Genomic DNA, 14618 nt, shown 5'->3' on the forward strand with positions numbered 1-14618 from the left:
CCTCGGTGCCTGTGAGGTGCGAGGCCAGGACTCCGGGCTCAAACCCGGTCTCGGTGTGGAGCCGGAGGGCGTCCGCCGTCGGTGTGTGCGGGCCTGGCGGGCGCCCCGGGCTGGGAGCGGAGCTGGCGGGCGATGGTGCAGCGGGCAGCCCTGGCGGGGAAGGCCTGCCTTCCGCACCCACCTCCGGGGCTCCTTCTGCCCATGGGGGGCAGCCTCGGTTATCGGTTATCGGTTATCGCAGCAACAGGCGGGAGCACCTGGGTTCAGGCCCCGCCCGGGACGGCCCAGCTGTGCAGCCTTGGGCCGGTGGCTTGGGCTCTGCGGGGACTGGTTTCCTCATCTGCAGGTGGGTCTCCCATAGCCCCCCTGGTCACATCATACAGATCCAGAGGTAAAGTGTGTGATGCTGCAGGGACAGCCACGCGCCCTCAGAAACCTGGCGCTGATGATCCGGAGGATGAACACTCGGATTGCCCTGCTCGGGCCAGGGGAGGTTTAGAGTTGAAAATCCATGATAAGTTGGGCCTTTTTGGAGAAGGTTCTGCTACTACTACTGCTAAGTCAACATGCCCAGGTCTGCGTCTTCAGACACTGCCAGCATGGAATCCCGCAGAGTTTGGTTTGAAGAGAAACTAAATTCTGGTTCTAAAGTAAACTTAACTTTAGTTTTTGTTTGTTTTTTAACCTTAGTTTTTTGTTGTTGTTGTTGTTTTGTTTTGAAGATTTTTATTTATTTATTCATGAGAGACACAGGCGGAGGGAGAAGCAGGCTCCATGCAGGGAGCCCAATGCGGGACTCGATCCCGGGTCTCTGGGATCATACCCTGGGCCAAAGGCAGATGCCCAACCGCTGAGCCCCCCAGGCATCCCTTAACCTTAGTTTTTAAAGACAATGCACAACCCGGCAAGAACTAAAGCTGCTACAAACGTTCACATACAACTTGGTAGCCCTCTCTCAGATCCACATGTAGGGGTGGAACTCTGAGGCCACGTGGTTTCCCCGCTTGTAGGATTTCTGACGGAACATCCTAAGCTAGTCGAAGCTTTGCGTCCCGAGAGCTCTCAGTGGGCTGTGGCAGCAGGGAGAGTGCCCCGGGGTGGGGGGTGGGGGTGGGTGCTGGGAATAATCGCGCATGGGGGGCGCCCCAGCTCTGCAGGAGGCCTGCAGCTGTGGAGAGGCAGGGCCCGGGTGTGGAGCACTGAAGCCTCTGTCGGTGTGGGCTCCAGGGCCTTGGAACCCCCTCACTGTCCGCACGGTGGAAGGTTCAGTGACTCAGACTCTGGGAGCCCTCTGCTGCAGACTGCCCCTGGGGCAGACACGCGGTGCTCAGCCACGCCCGTGGCTCTGCTTCCTGACTCTTCTCTTGACCAGGTCACCCTGGGGAACAGAAACGCTCTCATTTGGTTCATTTTCCAGCCGGTCACAATGAGGGACCTCTGTAAGCGGCCAGCCAGGGCCAGCGCTTCGTTTCCACCAACGATGCCAAAACCATTTTACACACTAACACACTTACAAGGCAGACAGCACTGCCTCATTGCATTTTCATGTGGTCTGCATAAACTCTCGAGCAGAGGGGGAAAGACATGTTCACAGTCAGTCCCAGTGTCATTGTAACACTCTTAAAAGATTTTTATTTATTCCTGAGACACACAGAGAGAGGCAGGCCCCCTGCGGGAACCCGATGCGGGACTCGATCCCAGGACCCCGGGATCATGACCTGAGCCCAAGGCGGACGCTCAACCGCTGAGCGTCTCAGGCGCCCCGTAACATTATTTTTAAAATGTTGTCTTCCCATAAACATTCTTGATACTAGATTTTTTTCATTTATTTATTTTTGATAAGCCTTTTCCATGTGGGCTGCAGCTGCCCCTGCCTGGTCTCACTGACCCGAGGCACTACCATCAGCTTGCAGAACTCTGTGTCTCAAACCCTCGCTCGCTGCTAGGGGCCACCTCACACCCAGATGTGGACAGGTTTTGCCTTGCGCCAGCACTGTCACGTCGAGGTTCTGAATGGTGTCTGTCTTCTGTGGGAGAAATGAGTCCTTAGGAATCAAGGGGAACTCCATTATTCTTGGGTCATTCTTCCAACATAATTATGAGCTGTGTGTGCAATCGTGTGACTTTGTGCAGCTTAAAAAAAATTTTTTTTTTAATTTAACGTATTGACTTTAGAGTGAGAGAGCTTGAGCAAGTGGGGGAAAGGGCAGAGGGCGAGACTCTCCCTGCTGAGTGTGGGGTCTGATCCCACCACCCATAAGATCATGACCTGAGCCGAAACCAAGAGTCAGACGCTTAGCCGGCTGAGCCACCCAGGAACCCCTGCCTCATTCAATTCTATTGTCGATTTGCTGAACACCTCCTAAGGCTCTCTGGGAGGGGTGGAGGGGGGGAATGGGACTGTCCAGCTGGTGTTGGAGATGGGTCCTGAAATGACTGACCAAGTTGTAGAAGAGAAAGTAGGTAATTATGGCCAGAGGTGTAGGGACAGCTTTATAGGAGAAGAAACCCTTGAAAGATGGAGCTTTTGAGGGCAGACTGAGATTCAGAGCTATTAGTTGGTAAGTAGGTGATGTCCCACAAAGGAACTGGGCCCTGGGGTCTCTGGCGAGGCCCTCGGACTCCTGGTAGGTCTCCTCAGCTTGTTGATCTCCTGGAGTTTGGCAAAACACCAAGTACGGTCAGGACTCAGGCCCTGAACTCTGCTCCCTGGTTATACAAATATGTTCAAATGAGTTCAAATGAGCTTTGGTCTGGTTGGGATGTAAAGTGGCCAGGGAAGGGGACATGGAGGTGAGTGTGACCTCTGATGTGAATGGACAGTCGAGTGTGTCCTCATCCGGAGGTGCTGCCGCTGGAGCTTCCCCGATCCTGACTGCTGGTGCCGCTCCCTGTAGGCAGGTGTCCAGCTCGGCCACCCCTGCCTGGTCAGTGGCGGAAGCCCAGCCTCTTCTGCTGGCCTACCCTACGTAACAGGTAGGGGGCACCTGGAAAATGTGGCCGCCTTCCTGCTTGGCCCAGGGAACCTGGCTTTTTCCGGGAAATGCTGGGAGGGAACCCGGAGGTGACCATGGGCACTGTTAGTTGAAGTGTGGCCCAGGCCTGAGAATGGCCCAGCTCCTCGCAGGTACTTGGCACAGGTGTGTCCCCGGCCCCCTGTGCCCCATCTGTGGGATGGGCCTGCCATCTACTGGGTCTCAGTTTCCCGGTGATTCAGACTGAAAACCTCTGTGCCCGCCCTCCTTTTGCATCCAGCGAGTGGGCTGGCGTCTGACAGGTGAAGGGATTGGGACAGACCCTCCGGCTGAGCTAGGAAGAGACCCCCAGGACCACTCCTGGTCCAGCCCTTGTCACCACGTGCAGTACCGTTGGTTTTCACCTCCACTTTCCTCTCACTGTGAAGACCGGGAGCCCAGGTCCAGGACATTCGGCCCGGGGGCCGGCAGTTGCTGTAAGAGCAGAGCTGGAAGCCGAGGCCTGAAACTGGCTCCCGAAGGCTGTTTCTCAGCGTTGCCAGCCTGTGGTTTCCTTAGGAACAGGCCCCCCTGCCATTCACCACCCCCCCCACGTGTCCCGCTCCTGCCCCGGCCCTGTGCGCCCGCACATCTCCCGAGACGCCCTCAGGTGCTGCGGAGCTGGGGCTGCCGGGCCTGCTCAGTCAAGTGTCTGACTCGCGATTCCGGCTCCGGTCGCCATCCCGGGGTGGTGAGATCGAGTCCTGTGTCAGCGGCGTGCTCAGCAAGGAGTCCCATAGCCCCTCCCCCTCAAATAAATAAAATAAAACCTTTGAAGAAGTGAACAAAGATGAATGGGGTTCATGTTGGCACAGGGAAAGCCCGGAAACTGGCATAAGACCCGAGTTCTAGCTCTGCGTGAACGTAGGCAAGCCCCTGACCTCTGGCCTGTTCAAGACATCATTTAGTGTGTTTGTCCCTGTGTCTTCCTCTTCTAGCGTGGTTGCTCCACCCACAGCCCAGGAAAGACCAGTCAGACAAAACCCACCGCTCCCACTGCCCTGGTTTTGCTCCCAATTGTATTCCCAGTAGCTAGCCACCGTGGTGCTCCCTAGAGGGTGATCAGTAAATATTTGTTGCTTTGTGGACACATGTGAACTCAGAGGCACAGAGACACTAGTAATTACGGAAAACACTTGAACTTCCAGGCTGCACTTCCTACCGGCGAGTTCAGTAAACTTCCTGAGTAGTTTTGCCCTTGATGGTCTGATTGTAACCAGTGAAACCCTAGAACATGGAATTGGCTGTTTGGACCTGATAAGATGGGCCCTTCTCCTTTCTCTGCCTTCTCTCTAACTTTCTCCCGCCCCCTCCTCCCAGTTGGCCTCAGGCTTCTGCCCGTGCCCCTCCAGGAGACCCTGCCCACCCTTCTCTCCTTGTTCATAGACCTGGGCATGTGTGCAGCCATAGTACCTTCCAGGCTGGGGAAAAGGAAAGAAGCCAGACATTTTTGGTTCTGTCTCCTCCTCTTGATACGCATGACCTCGTCAATCTTCCAGGACCTCTTGGTCCCCAAGTACTAGCTGGACCCCAGACCCTGCCCTAAGCAGCCTGGGGAAATCAGATGGGAGACACAGTTCCTGCCAGAAACTAACGTTGTGTCTAGGGGAGGAGCCCACTCATGGAAGATCGAGTGGCCTCAAGGGGCGTCACGGGACGGCACATGGCTCACCCCTCAATGAGGAGAATAAAGAGCTTAGCATCAGGAGCGGAGCTTTGGCACGAGGTCTGACCCTATGGTAAGGAGCATTAGGACTTTGAGCAAGTTACTTTGTAGATCTGAGCCACCGTGTTGTCCTCTATGAAGGGGGGTAAAACAGGGATCCTCATGAAATACAAAATCCTCTTTAGACTCACATCACAGTGATAACTGCTGCAGGCAAGATCCATGGATGGGTATAAACTCAGTGGTCAGGAATCAGAGGAGAAAACGGATATTCACGTGGTCTCAAAGTATCTCCCCCAAGGTACTTAGGAATCAGGAAGAGAGAAAGAGGAACCTTCTGTGGAGAAACCTGGCAGTTTCATCAAGTGCTCAAGGTTAATGTGACCTGTAAGCAGATAAATCAACATCGTAAACCCCCCGGTATGGTGCACTTAGAAGGACGCAACATCGCTCCTGGGGTAGTCTTGCCACAAACACGTGACCTCAGCTATGCGTGAGAAGAACATCAGACCAACTCCGAGTGAGAGACTTTCTCCAAAGTAACTAATCAGCACCCATCCAAAAAGGCAAGGTCACAGAAGACGATGAAAGATGAAGGAACTGTTTATAGATTGGCGAATCAGGAGACACAACCACTACATTAAATGTGAGATTCTTGACCAAAAGAGGGGCTTTAGGGAGAAAAAATATAATTGCACTATGGTTGCATAAGGTGTTGACATTAGGGCAAGCTAGGTGAGAGGTACACAGAGCTCTCGGTACTATTTTTGGCAGCTTTTCTGTAAGTCAAAAGTTTGTTTGCTTTTTGTTGTTGTTGTTGAAGTGACTGAGGTCTTATGAGGAATAAAAGAGATGATGCATATATGGTGCTTAGCACTGTTGGCACAGTGCTCAGGAAGTTGTAACCTCTATTACTGTTGTTATTTGGTTTGACAAATACTAAGGATGGCAGGTAGAGAGAAGGGCAGTCCACTTTGCAAAGCAGGAGGATTAGGCTGAGCAGAAACCTAAAGGTAAAGGAACATTTGGGAGACAGAAGCAGACCAGAAAGACAAAAGCAGAAGGCTTAAAAAAAAGTTTTTTTTCCCCCAGTAGAGAAGTAGTGGGAAATGAGAGAGGAAAGGCCTCAAATGCCAAACTGGAGAACCAACCTCAGCTACAGAAAAGACAGGAAGAGGTACCTATGTAAAAAGTAGCAATATAACCTAAGAAGTTCCTGTGTTTTAGAAAGGAACCCCCGGCTGCCTTGCAGAGCTGATCTGTCATTAACAAAGGACAAAGGGCCCAGCAGCGGGGGAACCTTCTGAGGAGTTTGCTAAGTTTGGCATGTAAAGGTCTGTACCAGGGCAGAGAGGAGGGGAAAACCCAGCCTGTAGGATCCGATCGATCGCAGAGGGTGGGAGGCCCAGGGGTCTCCAGCTGGTGCTCTGGAGTGAGGGGGGCAGTGAAAGCAGGGGGAACCGCTCAGGGGCCCCAGGAAGCCGGGCATCCTGAGGGGAAATCCAAACCGAGCTTGTTTGCTGCTGCTTGGTCCCAGATGCTGAAAAGCAACAGGGATAGAAAGGATGCTGGGACGCGGTCCAGGAACATTCAGCGTCTGCTGGGAAGTCGACCCAACTGCAATAGGAATGCGACTTGCTGTGTTCAGAGAGGTGGGAGGCTTGGCTGCTTGGCCACAGGAGCAGACTGAAAATGGGGCTCCGGCTCCAGCTCACTGTGCCGGTGAGAGGGCTCAGTCCTGTCCAGAACTTCTTGATGCACCTGGAGGGGCAGCCCCCCATCCCCCCTGAGCTGGCACAGGTGGCCCTGGAGGCCTCAGGAAGCAGCCAGTTTGAGGGTTCAGCATTCAGGGCAGCATGGACCTGGGGTACAATTGGGGACCTTTGTCTGAGGCCCTCCCATGTTGTCCCATCTGAGAGCCGGGGCTCCAGCAGGGAGCAGGTAAAGCCGATGGGATCTGAATGTGACTTGCTGTGTCTGGTTGAAGGTGTGGGTGGCTCGGGGACTCAGCTGTGCATTGGAGCCACAGTGAGGGTCCAGCTCGTGCTCTCAATCCTGGCTACACACTGGACTGTCCGGGGGGCTTGTTTTTAAAACGCCAATGCTGGGGCCTCAGCTTCTAGACATTCCAACTTAATGGATTCCAGGTGACAATCAGGAATAGGTAGCTTTGGGGCACCAGTAGTTTCTTTTTCTTTCTTTCTTTCTTTTTTTTTTTTTTTTTTTTTTTTTTACTTTTTATTCAACAAAACAGTTGAGTGAACAGAATAATACCGCTCTTCCATTTGCCCCTCATCCCACTTAAACAAGTCTCTGCTAGTTTGGGGACAGCACTCCCTCCACCGACTCCCCCGACACCTGGCCCTGGATTGCTTGGAAGCACACTCAGAAAGCACAAGCTCATGATCCTGGCGTTCCCCAGGGAGTTCCATGCACGGAGTTGAGATCCCTGGGCCCAGTCCAAGGCCTTCATGGTACAGATAAGCAAACCGGCCCACGGAGGAGAAGGGACTTCCAAAAATCCCCCAAAAGGTCTCTTCCTATTTTAACATTCTAAAGACACATGAACCTGGAAGCACCATAGAGACTTCTGGAGTGTTCTTGTCAAAATACTTCTGGGAAGCCTCACCCTGGTGCCAAGCCAAGGACTCCCAAAGGCAGAACAGGCCTCTGCCCCAGGGGCCAACTGCAGATCAGAGTTCCCGGCAGTCCTGTCTCACTTTGCTCTGCTTAGTCTCATCCCAAGACAGAGGCTCCTTAAGGGCCCGCCTGGAGCCTCTCAAACTCTCAGTCCCTGGGGCTGAAGTTCTCTTTTCTGCAGGGCCAGGTGGGGCCGCGATGCCTCGGGGCTGGGGAAAGAGGCCATTCCTGGCCCACTGCCCCCCCTCCCCAGAGGCACAGAGGCCACGTGTTCCCAGAGGCTCCCACTCCCCCAAGGGCCAGGTGGCAGGGCCTCTGGCAGCAAGGGATGGTCCTAGGGGCCCGTGGCAGTGACAGGGGTGTCTGCCTGCTGCTGGGCTCTCATCTGTTGTCTTTTCTAACCGGAGAACAGGTGCTCACTGTGAAGACGGGTGTCTGAGGCTTGGGACCTGGGGCCCCTCCGCGTGGTGGTCCCCTGGGTCTGGCCCTGAAGCTCTGCGGTCCCTCGTGGTTAGCGACCTGGGCTTAAAGCGGCTTCGGTCAGCGTGTAAGGGCCAGAGTGGGCTGTCGTGCTTGCTGCCCTTATGATGTCCCTTTCCGCCCCGTGCCTGGCCGGGGGAGACCCCAGTTCTGGTGCCCTGCCCCGTGAGGCCAGCCAGCCCCCTGCCTCCCTGCTGCTAGAGGCTGCCCCTTGGGCTGAGCCTGCGTGGGGTGGAGGTGACGGCTGTGCCACCAGCACATTGTCACACGGGCTCTTGCCCTGGACGGTCCCGGGGAGGGACAAAAGACCTCCCCCCCAACTCCAATGAAAGAATCCTTTGACACTTGATTGACAGTCCAGAGGACAGTCATTCGTCCCCTTAAAAAACCAGTGGCTTCCAGTAGAAGGACACACGGGGCCCTCACATAGGCTCCCCCGTGTTGGTCAGCCCCAGTTCGCGTCTAGATTGCGGGGTAGAGCTGCTGTGGGTGTGGGGGCCGCGGCTGTAGGGGGTGCTGGTCACCAGAGGGGACACACGCCTATGAGCACGGGTGGCCTAGAGCGTGAAACCCCCCGCAAGAACCTTCGGGTGTCCACAGGGCGAGCTCCCGGGTGCAGAGTTCCACGCCAGCCGACCTGCGTGGAGGCCCGGGGCCGCAGAGTGGGGCTGCTGGAGGCGGGGTGCGGGGGAGCCAGGGGTCCCGCAGAGCCAGGTGTCATCCTTGGGGCGGGACGGGGGCAGCCTAGGAGCCCCACAGCCCATCCCTGGCCGTGGGGTCAGCCACAGCAGGAAGCCTGCAGGGCCAAGCCAAGGAGTACCTCTGTTGTTCCAGAAAATGTGCAAATGCTCCTTCTTATGTCAGGTGCACCTAATTTCCAATTTGCATATGCAACACAGGCAACTTTTATGTATGTATGTATTTATTTATTTTTAAAGATTTTATTTATTCAGGAGAGACACAGAGAGAGAGAGAGGCAGAGACACAGGCAGAGGGAGAAGCAGGCTTTGTGCAGGGAGCCTGATGTGGGACTCGATCCTGGGTCTCCAGGATCATGCCCTGGGTCAAAGGCAGGCGCCGAACCACTGAGCCACCCAGGGATCCCTATGTATTTATTTTTTTTAAGGTTTTGTTTATTTATTCATGAGAGAAAAAGCAGAGACAGGCAGAGGGAGAAGCAGGCTCCCTGCAGGGAGCCCAATATGGGACTCTATCCCAGGATCCTAGGATCACGCCCTGGGCCAAAGGTGGATGCTTAACCACTGAGCCACCCAGGCGTCCCTATATTTATTTTTTAAAAAGCTTTTATTTATCTATTAGCACGGTGGGGGGGGAGCAGAGGGAGAAGCAGTCTCCCCACCAGGCAGGGACCCCCCACCCCAGGATCATGACCTGAGCCAAAGGCAGAAGCTTAACCCCTGAACCCACTGAGCCACCCAGGCGGCCCCAGGCCACTGTTAGTACACAGGAGTGAACGTCTCTAAATTAGCTAGAGGCTTCTTCCGGCCTCAGGCTATGCCCAGTAGACTGGGTTGGGCTTGTAGAACCTGCTAAGCAATTCTTCCCTCAAGATGGGCCCAGAGTCGTGAAGTGGTGAGCGAGGCCAGGAGGCCACCGGCCCCATCGCACGTGTGATCCAAGCAAGGAAGAGCTTTGCCAGGGCTTTTCCCTTCGTCATCTCACTGCACAGGCTACCTTAGCTGCCTACTAAGGTGCTTTTCGGTTCATTCCTTCCGCCCTCCTTGCTCCCTCTGTCCTACCTACCTTCCTTCCTTCCCTCCTTGCCTTGCCTTTCTTTCTTTCTCTAAAAATCCAGAGATTGAACTGCTCTGAAATACAGAAACAGTCCATGGTGTTGCCAAATTAGGATTTCTCCTCATTTTGAGAGCTCTTTCTAAGGAATTTTATTTCAAGAAAACAAAAATTCAAGGTGATGGTTATTCAGTCTGCCTGTTGCCAGGTGATGGGAGGCAAGTTGCTTTTGGAGAATATCCAGCTGTTCTGCTGAGTGTAGCTGAGGTCAGGGAGACAGAAGGAAGGGGCACATTCCTGGCTCCTGAGAATAGGACGAGGCACGAGGAGGCCCAGGTGGATTTTCTGTTGGCTGACACTTCATGGTCTCTGGGAAGAGGTGGTGTCTGGTGCCCTAGAAGCAGGCTGTCTCCTGGCCATCAGCCACCCAGCCAGCCTGGGTCCTGCTGACTGGCTGCAAGTCTGTCGCACGGTGTCCTATCTCTTTCCCGTCCCCTGGCCTTGAGAAAACCCATCTGGAGCCCCGCTCTAGGACCTTCACCTTTGCATCCAAATGTCCTCAGTGCCTTGGATATACTCTTCCAGAGTGTGTCCTCTCATTTCCCTGGTCCTTAAAGCAAGGTCATCTTGCGGGTGGCAATTTCTCCCTGGTCCCTGAGCTCCAGGAAGATGCCCCTAGAGTGGGTTTGTTTCCCTTTGGCCCAGTTGGGTCTTATTAGTCAGATTCTCCTACTGCACCGACCACCTCTGGGTGAGGGGCACCTTTTCTCTCTGCTCTGAGATCCTCCCTCCCTGTTCCTCTACTCCCAGAATTTATTTATTTTATTTTATTCTTTAAAAAAGATTTTATTTATTTATTCATGAGAGACAGAGAGAGAGAGAAAGAGAGAGAGGCAGAGACACAGGCAGAGGGAGAAGCAGGCTCCGTGCAGAAATCTGGATGTGGGACTCGATCCTGGGACTCCAGGATCATGCCCTGGCCCAAAGGGAGGCGCCAAACTGCAGAGCCACCCAGGGATCCCCTTTCCCCGGGATTTAATTCCAAGGCCCTGAGACCTCTCTCCAGCTCACCAGATTCTAGAGGCGGCTCTGGAGAGATGGACGTTTAAATTTCTACAAAGACAACAAAGAAATCTTCAATGAGGCTCTGACCTGAATCCTGAAACCTGAGTGTCCTCATGCAGAGTCTTCCTGGCCGCTTCCTAAACTCCCCAGCTGCCTCTGGCTGCCCTTAGAGGGAAAAACACCCGTGGGCAGACTTCAGCTTGCAGCCTGTGGATCGCAAGTGAGGCTGTGTCTGTAGAGGAACATTTTCATGGGCACAGCAGCCTTTGGCTGGATGACAACCAGGCTTACCCATTTTGGCCAGAGGCCTAGCCCACAGGGTCCTCGGTGACTTCATGTGGCTGGCCCACTGTTGCGGGGTGGGTCCCCTTGAGCTTCCTGTAGTTCCACTCATCTCTCCTTCACATTGTGTTCTGCCAAGACCATAGCCTCTCATAAGGAGCTGCCCCAGAAGTTTCACAGGAGGAAAATTCCCTTTTCTTGATTATCTCCTGTTCCCCATAAATGGCTCATGGCAGAGTGGGGGCGCTGGGGAGGCCAGGGTAATGTGATTTTCTCTGACAAAGAAGATTGCAATCAAGATCCCTATTTATGTAAACCTCTCATCTTGAGAGCTTCTCACCTTGGCCTGTCTTGAGAACAGGACCTTTGGAGCATGCAAAAACTGTTTGTAAATGGCAAGATGCAGGTACATTTCTGGAAGCTGAAAAGGAGACTGCACCACGGGAACTTGAGTGTGAGGCCAGAGCAGTTGAGAACAAACTCAGCCTCTCAGGATGCAGAGTCTGGGCTGAGGGGTCTCACGCACAGCAGCCTGGTGACCTTGGGCTGGCCCCAGAGCACTCACTGAGTCATCAGCCTTTATTGGGCTCCCAATGCGTGCAAAGGAGTTGACTGAAAGGCTGTGGTGTCACAAGCTAAAGTGTCTTGTCCATCTCCTTGGCAGCTTGGAGGCCAACTGGGGAAACAGGACCAACACAGAGAAAGGTAGAGTACTGGAGAACTACCAACTGAGTCCGTGATCTTGGGCAACGCTCTTAGGGACTCATTTAATCCATCTGTAAGTTGGGGATAATATTAGTGAAAGCCAAGGCTAGGCCAGATGATGATCGAAGGAGTTCAAGAAAGGGCAGGTTCTTGTGGGCTGGCGTCCTTAGAGAAGGCTTCTTAGATTGGGAGCTCCCTGCAGGTAGGTCCTATGAGTTTCATCTTCGTATCCCCATCCCTAACCTACTCCCTGGAGTTCTACAGGTGTTCCATGAGGGCACCCTGAATGAGTGCACAGAGGAGAGGGAGGAGCTAGGGCTGAGGGTCAAAAGCTAGTAGGATTGTCATATGACTAGGAGAAGGGAAGGCCTTTCAGGTAAGGGCCAGGCTGCACCTGGACGCCCAGGCAGGAATATGATGTGCACGGTGGACGGGGCTGGTCTGGCTTGCTGTTGCTGAGTTTCCACACAGCAAAGCGCTTAATGTCTGGACTCTCCTCCAAGGGTTGCTGACCGCAGTAAGTCTACGGTGTGTCATCCCATCTGGCAGAAGGACTCGGGGCCCCATTAACATGCCTTTATCTATATCAGAGCAGAGCAAGTACTCAGACGCAGGGAGGAAAGACCCTGGCTGGAATGGGGGACCAGCCCGCAGCCCCAGGAGTCGTAGCCCTAAAGCAAAACTTGGCAGCGTTTCCGCCTCCGCAGTAGGTAGCTGGGAGTGTGGGTGGGAATACAGATATTTTGTTCAGACAAGTGTGTGTGTGTGTGTGTGTGTGTGTGTGTGTGTGTGTGTGTGTGTCGGGGGGATTTAGAGTTCTTTCTGGAAAATAGGTTAGCTCACTTATATTACTCAGGCACATATTAGTACTCAGGCAGTCTTTTCAAGGGTAACACAGACTTAATGCTAATATAAAAGCATTTTCCAACAAAAGCTCTGCAATGCCAGAGGGATCTGAGAGATGCCACAAACCACTCCTTTTCCAGTAAAAGAAGGGTGACCATGGAGGACAACAGCTGAGCCTTGGGGCTTTCCCCGCAGCCGAGAATTATAGCCCCTTCATGGCCCGTGTCTATTTTATTACTGCAGACTCTAAGCTCAGCATTATTACGGTGCGCTGCTGAGGAAATAACACTGAGGGAGAGAGGATGTCTATTTATTGATTTTTGGCTGGTATCTCCCCTGTAAAGGTATTTGGGCTGATTCTAAACCTCGGGGAGTAGACAGAGGAGAGGCCTGGAAGTTCTCCTAATTGTCACTCCACAATTCCAATTTACCAACATCCAAGGCAGGTGTTAACTCGCCTGTTCCAGATGAAGATGTCCAAGATAAACAAGGCAGGGTAGGGGACTCCCTTTAGTGTTATTTCTGGTCTCGTGGACATTAGGCAACACGGGTAGAAAATTGCTTTTGGGTTTTCCCAGATTCTAAGGCGTCATTCAACCCATGCCTAGAACTATGTTAGGCTTAGTTGGGAGATAAAGGAATTGCACCAGAAGGAATTGCTTTGCCTCAACAAGCCCACAGAGGTTTGAGAGATCAAAACGAACACATACAATAAAATTAGAAATAGACTATCTCAGGGTGGCAATTAAAGGAAACCTTTTTAGAATGTGGCCTCGGCTGGCCTCTTTGGGAGGCATAGTACAGCGCAAAAGAACCCCAGGAGTGTCTCTAGAAGTTTCTAGAGAGATTGGAACTGCCTCTAACAATAAGAACCAACCCAAAGATGGGAAAAACTTTGGGGCACAGGACTCAGGTTAATCAGGCGGCCTCTTTCCCTTCCAGTAAAATAATAATCAATAGCCAGCATTTTGAATGTCTCAAGTACTGTTCTAATTGCTTTACTAAAAGTGAGTCACTCTATTGTTATCCCCATTTTATGGATGAGAAAACTAAGTTACTGGGAGGGTCTGGCCACACAGCCAGAACTCAGGGTAACCGACTCCAGGGTGAGGCTCCTGATTGTGTGCTCAGCTGCTGACTCTGGGGCTGAGTTGAGGATCTGGCCAGGACTGAGGAACCCAGGACCTAGGGGAGACTGCAGCAGGCATAGGAGACGGCCTGTAGTCCTAGAAGTTCTGGAGGGATGCCCACAACACAGAATCAGGGAAGGCAACCATGTGAGAGAGTTCACACCCAAGGCCTCATGACAGCAGAGCCAACGTTATGTGCCCCGCACCCCCACCCCCCACATTCCCAACTTCTTTCCTATTGAGTATGTACCATGGTGAGCAGGTGGGCGGGCCACAGCCATCCAGGTTTTCACAGAGTACCGGGAATACCAAGACTGGGGTATACTAGAGAGCATATATCAGCAAGGGAGATGTTGGCAGAATGAATTACCTGGTTGCTTCCAGAAGGGAACACAGGGATGCTAGACAGGGTGATATGGACTCTGCCTGCTTTAGAAATGTCCAGAAGAGAGAGTGGGAGATAGGATTTCTTAGAGTTGCCTAGACATGAGCCAACCATTGCGGAAGGAGTAGAAGTAAGAGGGGCTTAGGTAGGAGCTTCCGGAACAGGAGATGAACAGGACCCTGGCAGATCTCCAGTGGCCACGCTTAAGGACTAGAGGGAGCCAGTGTGGTGAGATGGGGGAGATCTTCTCTATAGCTTCTGGAAGGCCTGCCTGTCAGGCTTTGAGAGTCCTCAGAACGCCTGAGTAGAAAGCTGCAGCGTTCTTCACGAAGCTACCAATCCTCGTTTTACCCTCTTCATGTAAAACTGAAGGGTGTGTGTGTGAATATATCTTGGGGTTCCTTCTATAAGGCACAAAAAGCTCCAAAATAGTTAATTTTTGTAATCCAGCCCCTTTGATGGGAATTGTGTGCACAGGGATATTAAAATGAGTCCCATGTCTATGCTGAGAATAGCTCCATCTCTCTGCAGTGTTTGCAGCCACAGCATTCTGTGTCCACGGGCTTGCAAATACTCTCCCAAAGCCAGCCTACAACCTGCTCTCCCACCCACTCGGAAGCTGCTTCTCTCTCTAGAACAAATAACACCACGTC

Source organism: Canis lupus, chromosome 11 (assembly GCF_048164855.1).
Source record: "Canis lupus baileyi chromosome 11, mCanLup2.hap1, whole genome shotgun sequence".
Classification (NCBI taxonomy): Eukaryota; Metazoa; Chordata; class Mammalia; order Carnivora; family Canidae; genus Canis; species Canis lupus.